The 15,141-nt window shown below is 46.1% G+C and overlaps 1 pseudogene; it reads left to right on the top strand.

Annotated features, from left to right (window-relative positions):
• The first annotated feature begins 12,680 nt into the window (after nucleotides 1-12,680).
• LOC119921899 lies at nucleotides 12,681-13,565 on the top strand (annotated as a pseudogene).
• Nucleotides 13,566-15,141: the final 1,576 nt, after the last annotated feature.

Genomic DNA, 15,141 nt, shown 5'->3' on the forward strand with positions numbered 1-15,141 from the left:
GACAACCTGATCACCTTGTATCCTCCCCAGCGCTTAGAACAATGCTTTGCACATAGTAAGCGCTTAATAAATGCAATCATTATTATCTCTTAGAGATGTGACCTAAATAAGACTTCAGAAATGGAGAGAGCGGTGTTCTGGGGTATACGGTAGAGGGGTTCCAGGCCAAAGGCAAGATGTGGGAAAGGAGTTGGAGGGGAGGTAGAGGAGAACGGGGCACAGTGAGTAAGCTGGCATTAGAGGAGAGGGCTGGGCTGTAGTAAGGCAAGATGCACGTGAAAGCTTCTGACCCAGGAAATCAGGAGAAACCAGTGAGCTTACAGAATGGGCCAGCCACCTCGACACCTACCTGTGAGATAGAAGCCACCAAGGGCCTGAAAGACCCCGGAGAGCCCATCCCATGATGCACACAGACTCCTCTGAAGATCTCTACCCTCGTCTTCTCTTGAAAATCTCCCACAGATGACCCAGGACCTTTGGGAAAAAAAGAAGATGTCACTATCTGCAGAGCCTCCCTTCTCCTTCCGACAGAGAGAACCGGTGGGGCTTGCGCCCTCTTCCCTTTCAGAAGGCTCACCGACAATCAGGGGGACATTGAGGGGTCTAAGGATTGTCGACGGGACCCGAAACCAGGGGAGAACAGCGAATCCCAGCTCGGGCTTGTCATGATGAGTCAGAGCCGGTAGCTCATTTTGGGCAGGGAATGTGTCTGCTAATTCTGTTGTATTCTGCTCTCCCAAGGGCTTAGTATGGTGCTCTACGCAGAATACGTGCTCAGTAAATATCATTGATCGAGTGAGTGAGGAGAGTTTGTGGGGAGAAGAAGGTGTTCTCCATGGGGAATTCAAGGGAAACAAATGATAATATTAGGAGGGCACTGAAGAGATGAAGAGTGTTGTGACCTTACACAATCACTGCCACCCAATCGAAGCCTTACTGAAGGCTCATCTCCTCCAAGAGGGCTTCCCTGACTAAGCCTTCCTTTCGTCTTCTCCCATTCTCTTCTGCGTCACCCTGATTTGCTCTCTTTATTCACCCCACACTCTGTCCCACAGCACTTATTCATACATCCCTAATTCATTTATTTATATCAATGCGTGTCTCCCCCTCTAGTCTGTCAGTTCGTTGGGGGAAGGAAATGTGTCCATTATATTGTGACATTGTATTCTCCCAAGGGCATAATTCAGAGCTCTGCACACAGTATGCGCTCAATAAATATGATTGATTGATTGACTTGGTGGATTTGGAGTGGGAAGGCATTCCAGATCGGTGGAATGGCATGAGCTAGTGGTCAAAGAGCAGCATTGCCCTAATCTGGGAGTCAGAAGGACCTGGGTGTAGTACCAATTTCTGGCTGGGAGACCTTGGGCAAGTTGCTTCACTTCTCTGGGCCTCAGTTCTCCTGTTGTCCCTCCTTCCTTGACTGTGAGCCCCATTTGGGACAGGGACTGTGTCCATCCTGATTAATTTGTGTCTACCCCAGCGTTTAGAACGGTGTTTGACATAGAGTAAGCACTTAAGTACTCTAGACTGTAAGCTTGTTTTGGGTCGTACTCTCCCAAGAGCTTAGTGCTGTTTGCTCTGCAGAAAGTAAGTGCTCAATAAATGCAATTGGCTGACTGACTGCACATAAGAAGTCCCGTAAAACAGGGAGAGAGGAAGAGAGAATTGAAGAAAACCAGTCCATTCGGGGTCTATGATAATGATAATAATAATTAATAATTATGGCATTGGTTAAGCGCTAACTATGTACAAAGCACTGTTCTAAGCGCTGGGGTAGATACAAGGTAATCAGGTTGGACACAGTCGCTGTCCCACATGGGGCTCACAGTCTTAATCCCCATTTTACAGGTGAGTTAACTGGATCCCAGAAAAGTGCAGTGACTTGCCCACGATCACACAGCAGACGAGTGGCAGAGCAAGGATCCAGAGAGCCCTGTTGGGATAGAAAGGGATTGGAGGGTGGAGTGGTGGTAAAGTCAAGCCCTTGTTATGATTCTTACTTCCTATATTTATTGAGAACTTACAATGGGCTAAACATTCTTCAAAACGCTGAGGTTAATACGGAAGACTGTGAGCTTGTAGACTCCAGACTGTAATCTTGTTGTTGGTTATATTGTAATATTGTACTCTCCCTAGCACTTAGTCCAGTGCTCTACACACAGTAAGCGCTCAATAAATACAATTCATTCAATCGTAATGCTTAATGTGTGCAGAGCACTTTACTAAGCGTTTGGGAGACAATCAGTAACAAAGGGAGACAATCCCAGCCCACAAGGTGCTCACAGTCTAGAAGGGGAGAGACAGACATCAGGACAAGTAGACAGGCATCAGTAGCATTATTATAAATAAATAGAATTATAGATATACGCTGATGACACCCAGATTCTACGCTGATGACACCCAGATCTACATCTCTGCCCCTGCTCTCTCCCTCTCCCTCCAGGCTCGCATCTCCTCCTGCCTTCAGGACATCTCCATCTGGATGTCTGCCCGCCACCTAAAACTCAACATGTCGAAGACTGAGCTCCTTGTCTTCCCTCCCAAACCTTGTCCTCTCGCTGACTTTCCCATCTCTGTTGACGGCACTACCATCCTTCCCGTCTCACAAGCCCGCAACCTTGGTGTCATCCTCGACTCCACTCTCTCATTCACCCCTCACATCCAAGCCGTCACCAAAACCTGCCGGTCTCAGCTCTGCAACATTGCCAAGATCCGCACTTTCCTCTCCATCCAAACCGCTACCCTGCTCATTCAAGCTCTCATCCTATCCCGTCTGGACTACTGCATCAGCCTTCTCTCTGATCTCCCATCCTCGTGTCTCTCTCCACTTCAATCCATACTTCATGCTGCTGCCCGGATTATCTTTGTCCAGAAACGCTCTGGGCATATTACTCCCCTCCTCAAAAACCTCCAATGGCTTCCAATCAATCTGCGCATCAGGCAGAAACTCCTCACCCTGGGCTTCAAGGCTCTCCATCACCTCGCCCCCTCCTACCTCACCTCCTTTCTCTCCTTCTACTGCCCAGCCCGCACCCTCCGCTCCTCTGCCGCTAATCTCCTCACTGTACCTCGTTCTCGCCTGTCCCGCCATCGACCCCCGGCCCCCATCATCCCCCGGGCCTGGAATGCCCTCCCTCTGCCCATCCGCCAAGCTAGCTCTCTTCCTCCCTTCAAGGCCCTACTGAGAGCTCACCTCCTCCAGGAGGCCTTCCCAGACTGAGCCTCTTCCTTCCTCTCCTCCTCGTCCCCCTCTCCATCCCCCATCTTACCTCCTTCCCTTCCCTACAGCACCTATATATATGTATATATGGTTGTACATATTTATTACTCTATTTATTTATTTATTTATTTATTTATTTTACTTGTACGTTTCTATCCTATTTATTTTATTTTGTTGGTATGTTTGGTTTTGTTCTCTGTCTCCCCCTTTTAGACTGTGAGCCTACTGTTGGGTAGGGACTGTCTCTATGTGTTGCCAATTTGTACTTCCCAAGCGCTTAGTACAGTGTTCTGCACATAGTAAGCGCTCAATAAATACGATTGATTGATTGATTGATTGATATATACAAATCATTAATAAAAATGGAATTGCTATAAATAATATATTATATACTAATATAAATTAGTATAAATATATACACAAGTGTTGTGGGGCGGAGAGGGGGCTAGAGCAAAGGGAGCGAGCGTTGGCGATGGGGAGGGGAGAGGGAGCAGAGGAAAAGGTGGGCTTAGCCTGAGAAGGCCTCCTGGAGGAGGTGAGCTTTCAGTAGGGCTTTGAAGGGGGGAAGTGTGCTAGTTTGGCGGATTTGAGGAGGGAGGGTGTTCCATGCCAGAGGTACCTCTGATAATAATAATAATAATAATAATAATAATAATAATAATAATAATAATAATAATAATAATAATAATAATAATAATAACAGACCGACTGACTGAGGGTAAGCAGATCGGACACAGTCCCTGACCCACATGCGACTTCCAGGCCAACACGTGAGGAGAGCAGATAAAACCTCTCCATTTTAAAGACCAGAAAATCTAGTACCAAGGGAATAAGTGAGTTGCCCAAAGTCTCAGGCCAGTAGCAGGACAGAGATCAGAACCCAAATCTACTAACAAGTCCGTGCCCGATCCACTAAGTCACTCCTCTGCCTCTCGGACTAGTAGACAACCTAATCACAGTGCACTGTGATTAAATCAGCATTTAATGCATCCCAAAGTAATTGTTAGCATAGAAATAAAATGAAAACCTCCTCCCGGCCCCGCCAATGGGCAGCACTGTTCTGAAACAAATTCCTTCTTTTCGTACCCAAAGGAAGTCCTCTCCAGGAGATGGTCAACTGGACTGGAGTGACGGAATTCCTCCTGCTGGGATTCTCGGGGGTCCGGCATTTGCAGCTGATCCAAGTCATGCTGTTTCTCCTGGTCTACTTTGGCGGTCCTGGTGGGAAATCACCTCATCGTCGTTGTCACGTCTCTCGACCGGCACCTCCACACCCCCATGTACTTCTTCCTCAGGTACTGTTTTGCAGGGATCTGTTTCTCATCTCCGTCACCGTCCCCAAATGCATCCTCAACTCCTGACCGACTGTAGAGAAATCTCCCTCCTGGGCGGTGTCACACAAGTCTATTGAACGCTTACCGTGTGCAGAGCACTGAACCAAGTGATTGGAAGAGGACAGACACATTCCTTGCTGTCAGTGAGAAGTTTAGAGGGGGAGACATACATAGCACCCAGGTTTCCTGACTCTCTATCTTGTGTCCTCACCACTGGGCCGCCCTGCCTCCCTATCTACATCCAGTGCTTAGCTCAGTGCTTTGGAAATTGGTAGAGACACAGCGTGGCTTAGTGCAAAGAGCAGGGGTTTGGGGATCAGAGCCCGTGGTTTCTAATCCCTACTCTGCCACTTATCAGCTGTGTGACTTTGGGCAATTCACTTCACTTCTCTAGGCCTCAGTCTCAGTTACATCATCTGTAAAATGGGGATGAGGACTATGAGCCCCACGTGGGACAATCTGATTACTTTGTATCCACCCCAGCGCTTTGAACCGTGATTGGTACATAGCAAGCACTTAACAAATGTTATTATTATTATTATTATTATTATTATTATTATTATTATTATTATTATTATCGTCATTGACTTCCTGGCTCCATCTTCCCTTACTTTCCACACGACTCCAAACGTCTTCTGTCTGATCGGATCAGGGGCACGAAAGCAAACTGGTAGAAGGAGAGGAATAAAGTTAAGGTGACGACATCCTACCTGATTCTCTCTGACCTCATTATCCCCTTCCTTTCCATATGCCAATCTTGATTCTCTTCATCTCTCTCAGTCTCCTCTATTTTCATCCCCCCTATGAGCAGAAGCACTGTGGCATAGTGGATAGAGCTCGGGCCTGGGAGTTGGAAAGCCCTGTGTTCTAATCCCATCTATGCCACTTGTCTGCTGCGTGACCAGGGACAAGTCACTTAATTTATCTCTTTGTTACCTCATCTATAAAATGGGCATTAAGCCTGTGAGTCCCATTTGGGACAGGGACTGTGTCCAACCTGATGTAGCTTGCATGGCGCTTAGTATAGTGCCTAGCACATAGTAAGCACTTAACAAACACCATAAAAATTTTAAAAAGCAGAGGGAGGGTAGAAGGTTCTCCCCAGTGTTTGGACCGGTGGAGTGGAGAAACTGGCCCTCCCACAGAACTGCTGACCAGCCGTCAGTACCTCTTCTTGGTGTCATTTCGCTGATCCTCTGAACTACTTGTGAAAGATAAAATTATCAAATTTAATGTCTTGTATTACTCATTACACCCACTACAGCTATTAGACTGAGGCAGCGAGACCCAGTGGAAAAGCACGGATCAGAAGGCCTGGCTTCTGAGCCCAGCTCCACCACCTGCCTGCTGGGAGACCTTGGGCAAGTAACTTCAATTCTCTGTGCCTCAGTTCCTTCACCTATGAAATGGGGATTAAATATCTATTCTCCCACAAATTGTGAGCTCTACGTGGGACAGGGACTGTGTCTGACCCGATTATCTTGTAATTTCCCCAGAGCTGAGAACAGTGCTTGATATGTAGTCCGTGCTCAACAAATACCACAGTTTTGTAGAGTGTGGCCAGAGATTGGGTTTTAGTTTCCGAGCACTTCACACAGTCCACTGCAGACTGTAAGTACTTCAAGGGCAGGAACCGTATGTACCACATCAATTCTCCTTTCCAAACCACTTAGTATAGGTCTCTGCCAACAGGAACTGCTCAGGAACTATCAACTAGGCCAAAATAAGAAACAGCATGGCCTAGTCGATAGAGACCCGGCCTGGGAACCAGAAGGACCTGAGTTCTAATCCTCACTCTGACAAATGCCTGCTGTTTGTCTTGGTGCAAATGGCTTGACTTCTCTGTGTCTTAGTCACCTCATCTGAAAAATGGGAATTAAGACTATGAGACCCACGTTGGGACATGGACTAAATCTGACCTGATTTTCTTGTACCTACCCCAGGCTTAGAACGTAGTAAGTGCTTAACAAATACCACACTTACTATTTAGAAAGTAGTAAGTGCTTAACAAGTATCACAGTTATCATTATTACTATCCTTGTGATGGTCACAGTGCTTGGCACAGAGTAAGACCTGCCAGGTCTTACTTTATTCATCTCCCCTCCCAGCCCCATAGCACTTACGTCCATATCTGTAATTTCTTTATTTATTCATATTAATGTCTGTCACCCCCTCTAGACCTTAAGCTCATTGTGGGCAGAGAATGTGTCTGTTTAATGTGATGACGTACTATCCCAAGCACTTAGTACAGTGCCTTGCACACATTAAGTGCTCAATAAATACAATTGAATGAAAAAATGAATGAAAGGAAGTGCTTAGTAGAGTACTCTGCCCATAGTAAGAACACAATAATAACTATAATGATAATCATAATAATGTGTTTGTTAAGCACTTACTATGTGCTAAGCACTATTCTAAGCACTGGGGTAGATACGCGGTAATCAGGTTCTCCCACAGGGGCTCACATTTTTTATCCCCATTTTACAGATGAGGTAACTGAGGCACAGATAAGTGAAGTGACTTGCCAAAGGTCACAGAGCAGACTAATGGCAGAGCCGGAGTTAGAACTCTTGTCCTCTGACTCCTAAGACCGTGCTCTTTCCACTAAGCCATGCTGCTCAGTAAACACCATTGATTGATTGATTGCGGGTAGGAAACGTGTCTGCGAATTATATTGTATTGTACTCTCCCAAATACTTGGTACAGAGTTCTACACATAGTAAGCACTCAGTAAATACCATTGATTCATTCTGTCAGTGATTGTGGACAAGGAATGGGTCTGCTAATTCCATTTTATAGTACTCTCCCAAGGATAGAACAACGCTCAGCACCTAGTAAGCATTCAATAAATACCATTGATTGATTAATTGACTGCAAGGCCATCTGCTTCCCCCGTGCTACATTGCCATCTAGACTGTAAGCTCGATGTGGGCAGGGAGTGTGTCTACCAATTGTGCTGTATGGGACTCTTCCAAGTGCTTAGTATAGTGTTCTGCACACAGTAAGTACTCAATAAACACCACAACCGATCAATCAAATTATTCCTTGTGGGTTGGGAAAGTGTCTACCATCTATGTCATCCTCTCCCACGCGTTTAGTATAGTGGTCTGCACGCAGTAAGCACCCAATAAGTACCAGAGATTAGTGCATCAATCGACCTCATGAAAAACCGCACCTAAACTCCCCAAAGGTCTGGACGTCATGCACAGGCGTGGAGGGTGTTTCTGGGGGCCGAACCCCACTTTAAGAGGTAGGAGTAAGAGAAGGCTGAGGACTTGGGATGTCTACTACTGCCGTCACACTCCCAGCCGGTACATTCCACTCCTCTAATGACAACCTTCTCACTGGACCTCCATCTTTTTTACATATTTATTTTTTATGTACTTTATTAATGATGTATATATAACCATAATTCTATTTATCTATTTTGATGCTATTGACGCCTGTTCACATGCTTTGTTTTGTTGTCTGTCTCCCCCTTCTAAACTGTGAGCCCGTTGTTGGGTAGGGACCGTCTCTATATGTTGCCAACCTGTACTTCCTAAGTGCTTAGTAGAGTGCTCTGCACACAGTAAGTGCTCAATAAATACGATTGAATGAATGAATGAATCCCCCTCCCAATCCCACAGCACTGATGTTCATATCTGTAATTGCTTTATTTCTATCAATGTCTGTCTTCCCTCTAGACTGTAAACTCGTAGTGAGCAGGAAATGTGACTATTTATTGTTACGCTGTACTCTCCCAAGCATTTAGTTCATTAGTCTGCACACAGCAAGCTCTCAGTAAATTCAATTGGTCAACTAAATGACTGACCACTTTAAGAGGTAAGAGTAAGAAAAAGATTGACATCACATCCTGGTGAGAGTTCAACCCTCTCCCGCTTGTCATGAGACTGTGAGCCCCACATGGAACAGGGACTGTGTCCAACTTAATTTATTCCTATCCACCTCAGCGCTTAGCACATTGCCTGAAACATAGTAAGCGCTTAACAAATACCATCATTCTTATTATTAATGACTCTGATGGTCACATCGCCCCGCTCTGGTCTAGTCTCCTCTCAGCCTCTCCCAGAGTCCTCTGCTCCAAGGACTGAGAACCAGAGGAAGTCAACAGCCAACCAAGAAAACGAGGAAATCCCAGGGTGGAATCCGATAATCCCGCCTCCTAATTTCCCCCTGAGGCCCAACCTGGAAGCAACAGACCTATCCCCAGTAGGGGCAACCCAAGGCCTTGCCTCTGTACTGAGGAAACTTCTGATCCATAACAAACACATCAGTCGGTTACTTTAGCATGATTGAGAAGCCACCTCCCTAACCGGTGGGCTCTGTGGCCGATTCCAAAGGAATCCGAGACTCTGATTTATTCTTTGTTATTCTCCTATGGTAGGAAAACCTAACCCAAATAGCTGCCCCTGAGGAACGCACATAAGTAGCTGAATTTTTTGGTGTTTTCAATGAAATTTGTTAAGCTCTTACTATGTGCCAGGCACTGCACTAAGCGCTGAGATATATGCAAGATAATCAGGTTGGGCACAGTATCTGCCCCACACGAAACTCACAGAGGGAGGACAATCATTGAATCCCCATATTAGAGGAGAAGAAGAATCAGGTGCACAGAGAAGTAAATTGACTTGTCCAAAGTCACAGAGGCAAGAGGCAGAGCTGGAATTAGAACCCAGTCCTCTCACTCCCGGGCCTGGGGCTTTCCCACTGGGCCAGTCTAGGAATGATGATTCCTCCCTCTCCCTAGTCTACAGGGATGTTGTAAGGTCAAAGTTGGAATGAACAATGTGAAAAGGGCTTTGGAAAAGAAAAGTGCTATGTAATACCCATAATAATTGCTATACACTATATATAATAATATAACAATGACTGCTTTGCAGAAGCACTTATTATTCATTCAATCGTATTTATTGAGCGCCTACTGTGTGCAGGACACTGTACTAGGCGCTTGAAGTCACTTATTAGGGGATAAGTGCTGAAATAGATGCAAAATAAAAATGTAATCTTAGAACAAGGCATGGGGGTGGTCTACTCGTGTGTGTGTGTGTGTGTGTGTGTGTGTGTGTGTGTGTGTGTGTGTGTGTATGGTATTTGTAACGCGCTTTCTATATGCCAGGCATTGTACTACGCGCCGGGGTAGGTTCTAGCTAATCAATTCAGACCAGGTTCAAGCTAATCAGTTCAGACACAATCCCTGTCCCACTTGGAGCTCACAGTCTCAATCCCCATTTTACAGATGAGGGAACTGAGGTCCAACGAATTGAAGTAATTTGCCCAAGTTGACACAGCAGGTACGTGACAGAGCTAGGATTGAGGTTAGAACTCTAATCCTCTGAATCCCAAACTCAAGATCTTTCCACCGGGACACCGTATAATCAATCAATAGCATTTATCATGGATAGAGCATTGTGTTCCTGGGAGAACACGAAATAATTAGAAGATACGAACCCCCCTCCTTGTCACCCCACTCACACACCTCGGTGAGTTACAGCTAAGTGTGTAATTATCTCTGTAACTCCATTAACCACAGTGCTCTGCACCCAGTAAGTTCTCAGTATACGCCATAAATTGATTTATTAATCAGCGGATTTGGGGACGTGTAGCAAGAATCAGAGGGACCTGGGTTCTAATCCCAGCTCCACCACTTGTCTGCTGCCTGACGTTTGGCAAGTCAATTAAATTCTCTGGTCCTCAGTTACCCCACCTGTAAAATGGGGATATTAAGAGTATGAGCCCCATGTCGGACAGAGACTGTGTCCAACTTCAGTAGCTCATATCTGCCCCAGCACTTACATCAGTGCCTGGCACAGAGTATGTGCCTAAAAAATAACACGAGAAGAGTGACTCTATCTGTATGAAATCTGTTGGTGTTTAGAGAATTATCCTGTTCATAGAATTACCCACTTTTAATATTGTTGTTTTTATTATTATTTGGTATAATTATTAAAATTTTGATATTTTTAAGCACTTCTTATGTACCAAACACTGTTCTATGCGCTGGAGTAGAAGCAAGATAATCAAGTCACACACAGTCCCTGACCTACATGGGGCTTACCAGTCTAAAGAGAAGGTATAGAAGGCATTTTGGGGCTTTTTCTAAGGGTATTTGTTTGTTATGCATTTACTAGGTGCCAAGCACTGTGCTAAATCCTGGGTTAGATACAAGCTAATCAGGGATATTCAATCCCCATTTCACAGATTAGAAAATTTGACTGCCGGAGTCACGGTCATGCGGGGAGAGATTGAAAAGCTTAAAATAAATTGTCTCCTACTGGAAAGAAGGGAAGACATGAAGTCACGAAACCTGGCCTCTAATCTCACCTCCATTAGCTCTATGTGACCTCGGGCAAGTCAATTAACTTCTCTGAGCCTCGGGTTCCTCACCTGAAAATGGGGATAAAAGTGGATAAAAACCCTGCTCTCCCTCTCTCCTTTGAGCCCAGTGCTGGATGGGAACTGTGTCTGACATGACTTTCTTGTATTTTTTTAAATGGTATTTGTTAAATGCTTACTATGTGCCAGGCACTGTTCTTAGCGCTGGGGTAGATAGAAGGTAATCAGGTTGGACAATATCCTTGTACTGCATTGGGCTCATTTTACAGATGAGGCGAATGAGGTGAAGAGAAGTGAAGGGATTTTCCCGTAGTCAAACAGCAGACAGGTAAAGGAACCAGGATTAGAACCCTAGTCCTTCTGACTCCCAGGTTGCTTGGCAAATAATGAATGTTTAACAGATACCACATTTCTTCTTACTATACAGGAATTCTGGGGCCATATCGTTGCCAGACTTGATTATCTCCTACCTTTCCCAGTGCTCAGTACAGGTCTTAGCACATAGTAAGTGCTTAAAAAATACCATAATTATCATACCATCATCAGCACCAGTGGGATTTATTGAGCACTTGCTGTGGGCGCAGCACTGCACTAAGCGGTTGAGAGAGTACAATATATTAGATAAGAAGAAGAAGAAGGAGAAAAAGAAGAAGAAAAAGAAAAAGAAAAAGAGGAAGAAGAGGAGGAAGAGGAGGAAGAAGAAGGAGGAGGAGAAGAAGGAGAAGAGGAAGGAGAAGAAGGAGGAGGAGAAGAAGAAGAAGAAGAAGAAGAAATGAAGAAGAAGAAGAAGAAGAAGAGGAAATGAAGAAGAAGAAGAAGAAGAAGAAGAAGGAGGAGGAGGAGGAGGAGGAGGAGAAGAAGAAGAAGAAGAAGAAGAAAAAGAAGAAAAAGAAGAAGAAGAAGAAGAAGAAGAAGAAGAAGAAGAAGAAGAAGAAGAAGAAGAAGAAGAAGAAGAAGAAGAAGAAGAAGAAGAAGAAGAAGAAAAAGAAGAAGAAGAGGAGGAGGAGGAGGAGGTGGAGGAGGAAGAAGAGGAAGAGGAAGAGGAAGAAGAGGAAGAGGAGGAAGAAGAGGAAGAAGAGGAAGAAGAGAAGGAAGAGGAGGAAGAGGAGGAAGAAGAGGAAGAAGAGAAGGAAGAGGAGGAAGAGGAGGAAGAAGAGGAAGAAGAAGAAGTGGGTAGAGCCCGGGCTTGGAAGTCAGAGGACATGTGTTCTAATCCCGGCCCGGCACTTGTCTGCTGTATCACCTGGGCAAGCCACTTCAATTCTCTGTGCCTCAGTTCCCTCATTTGTAAAATGAGGATTAAGACTGTGAGTCTCATCTAGGACAAGCTGATTACCTTGTACCTACCCCAGCGCTTACAGCAGTGATTGGCACATAGTAAGCGCTTAACAAACACCTTTATTAGTAGTAGTACTAGTAATAGTAGTAGTAAACTACTTCTATTGTTTCCTCAGTTTCTCTCACTACTCCCAATTGAACAACGTCCAGGGCCTGTTCCCAGAGCCAGGAACGACAGAGAAGACAGAAGAAGCAGACAACAGCTCTTCCTTTGACCTGAACCATCAGCTCTCCTTCCCCCCTTCTCCACCAGTTCGGCCTCCTTCCTCCACCCCAGCTCTGTCCTTCTCCATCATGTCTCCCTTTCACCTCTGTCACCGGTTCTCCTGTTCCTCTTTCCCACCAGCCCTCCCACCTACCTCCCTGCCAGCTCCCCTGCTTCATTCCAAGGCCAGCTCTCCCTCTCCCTTTCACTGCCCCCCTCCCGGACCCCCCGCCTCCCAAGTCTGATGAACCACAGCACGATGTCCAAGTTCGTCATCCTGGGCCTGTCAAACCGCCCCGATATGCAGCCCCTCCTCTTCGCCGTCTTCTTATGTGTCTACCTGGTGGCCGTGCTGGGAAACACCCTCATCGTGGCCGTGGTCTCTCTCAGTGCAGCCCTGTACACGCCTATGTACGTCCTGTCGCTGACCCTGGCCGTGATGCACGTCGTGTGCACTTCTTCCATCGTCCGCAAGATGTTGGAGACCACGCTGGCTCGCTGGAAGACCATCAACTACGGCGGCTGCATGGCCCAGGTCTTCTTCTAGTCCCTGGGTGCTGAGGTGATTCTCTTCACTGCCATGGCCTACGACCACTACGTGGCCATCTGCTTCTCACTCTGCTACGCTACCATTATGAGCCGGCGGACGTGCTCCGCTCTCTTTGACACCGTCCTCCTCATCGCCATCACCAACGCCTGGTTGCACACGGGTCTCATCCTCCGGCTGACCATCTGCGGGCCGGAAGCCATTGACCACTTATTCTGCGAGATCCCCCCCTCCCCTGCTGGCCCTCTCCTGCAGCCCCTTTCGGGCCAATGAGGTGATGGTCTTCGCGGTCGACATCACCCTGGCCAAGGGGGACTTTCTGCTGACCTACCTCTCCTACAGCTTCATCGTGGCCTCCATCCTCCTTATCCGGATGGCCAACGGCAAGAGGAAGACCTTCTCCACGTGCTCCTCTCATCTCTTCGTGGTCTCCCTCTACTACTCCCTCGTCATCTACACCAACATCCAGCCCTCCTGCTCCTCCTCCTTCGACAAGAAAAAGTGGTGGCGGTCTACAGCCTCTGCAACAGAGAGATCCAGGCTGGCGTCTGGAAGGTCCCCTCTTCTGTGAAGTGCCGATAATGATAATAATGATCATTATCACTATTATGGTACTCACTGAGAGCTTACTGGGTGCTGAGCGCTGTTCTAAATTCCGGGATAGATACAAGTTAATCAGGTTGGACACGGTCCCTGTCCCACATGGGGCTTAAGCTCTTAATACCCATTTTGCAGATACAGAACTGAGGCCCAGAGAAGTGAAGTGACTTGGCTGGGGTCACATAGCGGACATGCGTCAGAGCTAAAATTGGAACCCACATCCGCCTGACTCCCAGGTCTGGGCTCTATCCAGTAAGCTTCACTGCTTCTCTGCTTCTCTCACCAATGTGGAGCGAGATTCTCTTCTCCACCGCCCCCTCCAGTAATAATAATAATAATAATGATGATAATGATGATGGTAGCTTTAGGCACTTACTACGTTCCAGGCACCATACTAAGCACCGGGGTGAATACAAATTCTCTGTCCCACTTTGTGTTTACAGTCTCAATCCCCCTTTTACAAATGAGATTACTGAGGCCCAGTGAATAATAATACTAATAACTGTGGTGTTTATTAAGCACTTCATATGTGCTAGGCACTGATGTAAGCGCCGGGGTGGATACTACCAAATCGGCTGTACATAGTCCCTGTACCACATGGGGCTCACAGTCTTAATCCCTATTTTACAAATGAGGTCACAGAGGCTCAGAGAGGTCAGGTAACTTGCCCAAGGTTGCACAGCAGATGAGTAGTGGAGCCGAGATTAGACCGTGGGCCTATGCTCTATCCACTAGACCACGCTGCTTAATGGAAGAGCATAAAGGACAACTAAACATTTTCTCATCCTAATCCCTTGTAGTCCCTGGAAGAGGATGGAGTTACACGCTGGCCATTATAATAATAATAATGATGATGGTATTTGTTAAGCTCTTACTATGTGCCAAACCTTGTTCTAAGCGCTGGGGTAGATACAAGGAAATCAGTTTGTCCCACGTGGGGCTCACAGAGTTAATCTCTATTTTACAGATGAGGGAACTGAGGCACAGAGAACTTAAGTGACTGGCCCAAAGTCACACAGCTGGTAAGTGGCAGAGCGGGAATTAGAACCTATGACTTCTGACCCCCAAGACTGTGCTCTTTCTACTAGCCAATGCTGCATCTCTATAATTATTGTATTTGTTAAGCGCTTACTATGTGCCAAGCACTGTTTTAAGGGCTGGGGTAGATACATGGTCATGTGTCCAACGTGGGGCTCACAGTCTTAATCCCCATTTTACATGTGAGGCAGCTGAGGCACAGAGAAATTAAGTGGCTTGCCCAAGTTCACACAACTGATATGTGGCAGAGCCCATATTAGAAACCACTACCTCTGACCCCTCAATCAATCAATCAATCAATCGTATTTATTGAGCGCTTATTATGTGCAGAGCACTGTACTAAGCGCTTGGGAAGTACAAATTGGCATCACATAGAGACAGTCCCTGCCCAACAGTGGGCTCACAGTCTAAAAGGGGGAGACAGAGAACAGAACCAAACATACCAACAAAATAAAATAAGTAGGATAGAAATGTACAAGTAAAATAAATAAATAAATAAATAAATAAATAGAGTAATAAA

This window comes from Tachyglossus aculeatus, unplaced genomic scaffold (genome assembly GCF_015852505.1).
Source record: "Tachyglossus aculeatus isolate mTacAcu1 unplaced genomic scaffold, mTacAcu1.pri SUPER_32, whole genome shotgun sequence".
NCBI classification, from domain to species: Eukaryota; Metazoa; Chordata; class Mammalia; order Monotremata; family Tachyglossidae; genus Tachyglossus; species Tachyglossus aculeatus.